General features: G+C 45.9%; 1 long non-coding RNA gene and 1 pseudogene across 2 annotated transcripts; one reads left to right on the top strand and one right to left on the bottom strand.

Moving 5' to 3' along the window:
* Window positions 1–396: 396 nt before the first annotated feature.
* Window positions 397–5,041, bottom strand: LOC147432135 (uncharacterized; annotated as a pseudogene). The gene is made up of 4 exons (XR_015185521.1): window positions 4,010–5,041; window positions 2,007–3,753; window positions 1,337–1,921; window positions 397–899 (listed from the first exon to the last, which is right to left on the bottom strand). The product of XR_015185521.1 is annotated as an uncharacterized LOC147432135 (transcript).
* Window positions 818–1,293, top strand: LOC147432136 (uncharacterized). The gene is made up of 2 exons (XR_015185522.1): window positions 818–952; window positions 1,024–1,293. It is a non-coding gene; the product is annotated as an uncharacterized LOC147432136 (long non-coding RNA).
* Window positions 5,042–5,448: the final 407 nt, after the last annotated feature.

Genomic DNA, 5,448 nt, shown 5'->3' with positions numbered 1-5,448 from the left:
TGCATGCCGGGTTGCATAGCTAGGATGCATTGAGTTCAATATACATCCAGCAAGGGAAGGATGAGATAGCTACAACCTGTTCTCATCGAGAATGCAAAGTGAGGGCTTCTCTTCACATCCAATCGAGTCCATGCTTGCATCTCAAGTTGAAGTCTCTTTGGAAGGTGTGAGCACAATATCGTAGTATGTGTCCATCATAAAAGGATGAGGAAGCTCTTACAATGCATTGATTAGGATAAGCATAGGTATTGCAGTTGATCAATAAGATAAAATTGATGATACAATGGATTAATATTTACTTTCAATTATAGATGTCTTTATGTGTCAAAGTGCAACACATTGTGTGAGTCACATGCACACACAACGGGGGGGGGGGGGGGGGGGGCGGGGGGGGCACAGTCGCCGAAGGCGATGGGAGTCTCACTCGGTATGATATGAACTATACAAGTTAGAGGGTGTATGAGAGTCTCCAAACTAAAGCTCTGTGTGTGTATGGCTTTTGGGGGGGGGGGGGGGGTGTCTTTGAAATTAAGCTCAAACCTGAAGGGTGGGGTGTTTAAAGTGTCGATGAGGGGACTTGAGGAGGGTCAATTTTCGAACCACGTCTTTGGAGGTGGGGCGGTGTTTGGGAGCCTGCGCGGTGCACCACAGAGCCATTACTTGAAGCACCTCCTTCTCTATCGCTTGCCTGGCGCTTGCCTCCACTTCCAGGCGCAAGTTGGGGTGCAGGGCGTCCAGGTATCTGTCCGGCCACAGACGCTTCACCCAGTTGGGCATTTCTACCCCTTGCTCGTAGAACTCCTCACTCGTCGGCTGCCTCCCTGTCAGCATGCATAGCAGTACAACCCCGTAGCTGTGAATGTCTCCCTTCACTGAATAATGAGCAAGCTCACCGCACTCTGCAACAGGGCAAGGTACCAAGCAGTTTAAGCAGAAGTTCTATCAGAGCTGGGTACTCTCTCTCTCTCTCTCTCACACACACACACACACACACACACACACACACACGCTCTGTTTTTGCAGGTACATTGTCTTCTCTCTTCTTGAAACCAAAGTAAAGCTATACGATACTGGAGTATGGAAACTTAACAACTCCATTGCTTCTGTGGCATGCAATGAAAGAGAGACGATGCTCCGATATCCCAGGCAATGGCACAGCGTGTCACATGGAGCTCAAGCGGATGGATGAAGGTCACCTTGTGGAGTCATATGTGTCGCATAACATCTACCATGCAACTACAACATAACATTGCATTATTGCACAAAATGCATGCCAGTTGATCTTTATGGACAGTTGTGCGTGTTGACTAGCATGTCTTATGTACAGTGATAATACCTGGTGCAATGTAACCGATAGATCCTCTGAAGTAGGATGCTGAGTAGGAATCATCGGCAGGACTTAGGAGTCTTGCGATGCCAAAATCTGAGAGATTGGCTGTAAAAGTCTTGTCGAGCAAGATGTTACTGGGTTTCAAATCGCAGTGGATTACAGGAACATCACCTTCATGATGCAAGTACACCAATGCTTGGGCAACATCTGATGATATGTCCACAAGCATTCTCCAATTGAGCTGATATTCTTCATTCTCGAAGAGAAACTTTTCAAGGCTCCCATTTGGCATGTATTCAAGGACAATTGCTTTCATCTCAAGGTTGCAGCAGGTGCTCAGTATACGCACAAGATTTCGATGCCTCATCTTGCCTAGCGTCTCACATTCTTTCCGGAAGAAGCACTCAGCTTTCTGGAGGTTACCTTCCCAGTTGAATTTCTTCACAGCCACCAGAAGTCCCTCTCGGAGTGTAGCCTTATAAACTTTGCTAGTGCCACCAGTTCCGATGAGGTTTGCCTCGTTAAAGCCTCCCGTGGCAGTGTTAAGCTCTTTTGCTGTGATGCGGATTGCCGATAGGGTTTTTGATGAATCTGACCAGGAAAAGTATCAGAGGATTAAAATGTCTTGAAATTGTGCATGCTGTTGACCTAGTATTAGAAACTATGAGGCAAATACCTTGGTGAAACTTTTGTTTCGCTTCTGCCAGTGGGCCATACTTTTTGCGCCATGCAAAAACACAGCATATGAGTGTTAGGAAGGCACTAATACCACACAAGATGATGGCAATAATTAACCTTGAGTTTCCTTTTGAATATGACTTGGCAAGATCATGGCATAGATGGGCAAGTGGAGGGCCACAGAGTCCAGAATTGTCGGCAAATGAGGCAGCAGTCACGTTGAGGTTGGACAGGTTACTGGGTATTTGCCCTGTAAAATTATTTGCCGAGAGATCGAGTGAGGCAAGGCTTTTGAGCTGGCTTAGCACTGCAGGAATCTGACCTTCAAGTCTGTTGTGTGAGAGATTTAATGTCTGAAGTGTGCTGCATTCGACAATGGCCGTTGGAATTTCGCCCTGTAGCTCGCTGTGAGAGAAATCCACAACTTGAACACTTTGCAGGTTACTAATTTCATTAGGTATACTTCCATTGAGAGAGTTATGAGATTAAGTCAGGCTTAGCTGGAGGGAAGGAAGGGTAAACAAGGAGGTTGGGATGGGGCCTGAAAAGTTGTTATTTGACAAGTTTATGTCTAGTAGCTTGTGGCACTCTCCAAGACTTTCAGGGATGCTTTCCTGTAATACATTTTCTTGAAGATGGAGATACTGCAGAAAGGAGAGCTTACCAATTTCTAGGGGAAGGGCTCCTTCCAACCTGTTTCTTTGTAGGTTAAGCTCTGACAATACGCAAGCATTACCAAGCTCGGCTGGAATGAGTCCATGAAGCTGATTTCCTTGGAGATCAAGCCGCTGGAGGTTGGGCAATCTTCCAAATAGGCTGGGTATTGTCCCAGTGATGTCATTATCTGCCATGTGGAATGTGATAATGGCAGAGGCATTTGCAAATGTCTCTGGCAAATTCCCGGTAGTGGCTACCAGACCCATTCAAAAGGCGTAGATGCGGAAACCCTTCTATGAAGGGAGGCAATGGCCCGTTAAATTGATTGCTGTTGAGCTCAAGAGAGATCAATTGCGTGCAGTTGGCTAAAGAAGGGGGTAATGTCCCATTGAGATAATTTTTAATCAATCTAAATGTTTGCAGTTGTGCTAAAGATCCTATGCCCTGTGGAATGCTGCCAACAAGCTCATTGATACCCAAATCGAGAATAGTGATAGCAGTGAGATTTGAGAAGCTTTCGGGTATGGTGCCTTCGAGCATGTTGTAATTCAGCATCAATTCCTCTAGGATGACTAGTTCTCCTAGAGACGGGGGCACTTGACCTGTCAAGTAATTGCCCGTGAAGTAGAGTTGCCGTAGATTTCTCAATTTTCCTAGTTCTTGGGGTATGGAGCCTTCTAGTCTGTTGAAATTAAGGTACAACATGCGCAGCCCAGAGCAGTTACCAAGGGCAGAGGGCACATTTCCGCTAAGTGAATTACTGCGTAAATTCAACAAGCCGTCGATAAGGGGATCGGATGGACATACAAAGGGGATGGCACCCAACTGATGAGGAATCGCACCAGTAAGAGCATTCAATGACAACTCCAGGTAAACTAGATAGGAACAGTTGCCTAGCTCAGCTGGAATGGAGCCTGTCAAAGTGTTGGACCAGAGAACAAGCACCTGGAGGTCGGAAAGGGTGCCAAGAGTAGCAGGGATACTTCCCGAGAGGTTATTCTGGGCGAGGTTGAGGAAGTGGAGCATAGAGCAATTAGCAAGCTGAGAAGGAATGGCTCCAGAGAGGAGATTGTGGAAGAGATTGAGACCTATCAAGCTCGACAGAGGAGAGGGATTGTGGGATGCTACCAGTGAGTCTGTTGTATGATATGTCGAGGGTTTCCAAATTCTCAAGATTGCCAAGAGAGGGGGGGATGCTACCAGTGATTGTGTTGTATGAAATGTCAAGGCTTTCTAGGTTCTTGAGATTGCCGAGGCTGGGGGGGATGCTACCGGAGAGATTGCTGTGGGCGAGACAGAGAGCTGTCAAGCTCTGTAGGGACGCGAGGGAGGGGGGGATACTACCAGTCAATGCATTGTATGATATGTCAAGGGTCTGCAGGTTTGCAAGATTGCTGAGAGTAGATGTGTGGATGCTACCAGAGAGGTGGTTGTAAGAGAGGTCGAGGAATTTCAGGCTAGGCGGGAATTGGGGGATGTCTCCAGAGATTGCATTGTAGGACAAATTGAGGTTGATGAGGAAAGTGAGGCTGGAGAGCACAGGGGCGATCGTGCCCTGCAAGCCCAGGCCAGGGAGAGAGATGTCTATCACATGGTCTGGTGCCCCGATGTCGCACGACACTCCCTCCCATTCGCAGTAGCTTGTAGAGTTGTTGACTCGCCAACTCCTCAGCAGGTCCTCCCCTCCTTCCTGGTCTATTTGCCGTTTGAACTCTGTCAGTGCCGTTATGGTCATCTCTCTGGTGGTGGCTTGCGCAAAATTGACCAACAAGAGCAACCATGCTAGTAATGCCATAAAGAGAGAGAGAGAGAGAGAGAGAGAGAGAGAGAGAGAGAGATTTATGTCCAAGAAAGAATTCCAAGAGGCCCTACAGACCACATATACAATTGCAAGAGTAAGAAGTTACCCTACAGAACCACAAGCAGACAATGCAAGAATAAGCAGTCCTACAACTTCTTTATGGATGATATGGTGAACACCATGATTACTGCAATTTAGTGGGTGGCTTTATTTTCACTTTTGTTTTGGGTCATTGTTCCCATCGCCATAATTCTTACAGTGTTTTAAGATTTGTGACCTTTGTTGACGGAGAGAGTTGACTGATATTTACCATCAATAGTGAAGCTAGTGAGCATCTTATAATGTTCTTGTCATTGTGAATGTACTGGACCATTTTGGAAAGTTATCTTCATGGAGTGTAATGGTGTACACAGTCGCAGATTCTGGTAAGGATGATAAGATCGCCATAAACATCGTTTCTAATCTGTGAGAAAAAGGACCTAAGTAAAGTTCTCTTGCTTTTTATGCCAAAGTTTGTAGGATTGCTGTTTTTTCTTTACTGGAATGTGTAAAATTTTACTGGTTTTTTTCTGGAATTTTAGCTATTGCACCAAAGGTCTGTTTTTTGCGGACACTTGAGAATGTGAAAGATCACATGGCAGAATCAGATCCAGGGATCTAGAAATGTGGGTGAATTGCAGGCTATGCATAGATTTTGCGCCTGGATTTACCAATCTGCCCCAATTTCACCAGAGCCGCATTTGCTTGTGTTGCCAACTTGGTTGACAGATAAGAGAATGTGTAGGTATGTGGGCGCCTATTGTGCTTTGAAAACTGTTTTAACTATACTTTCAAATCTTCCATTGATTTTAGGCTTTGCCTCCGCTGCTCACAAAAAACCCATTGAGGCAATCCTTGTATATCTCCTCATATCTTCCTGACTGGGACCTCTTCCTTCCCCTCTCCCGAGGACTTTTGTACATTTATCACCTTTTCTTTACAA

The sequence above is a fragment of the Adiantum capillus-veneris genome, chromosome 20 (genome assembly GCF_014529385.1).
Source record: "Adiantum capillus-veneris isolate H3 chromosome 20, ASM1452938v2, whole genome shotgun sequence".
NCBI lineage: Eukaryota > Viridiplantae > Streptophyta > Polypodiopsida > Polypodiales > Pteridaceae > Adiantum > Adiantum capillus-veneris.
The sequence above is the reverse complement of the archived record's forward strand: the minus strand, read 5'-3'. Positions and strand labels throughout refer to the sequence as shown.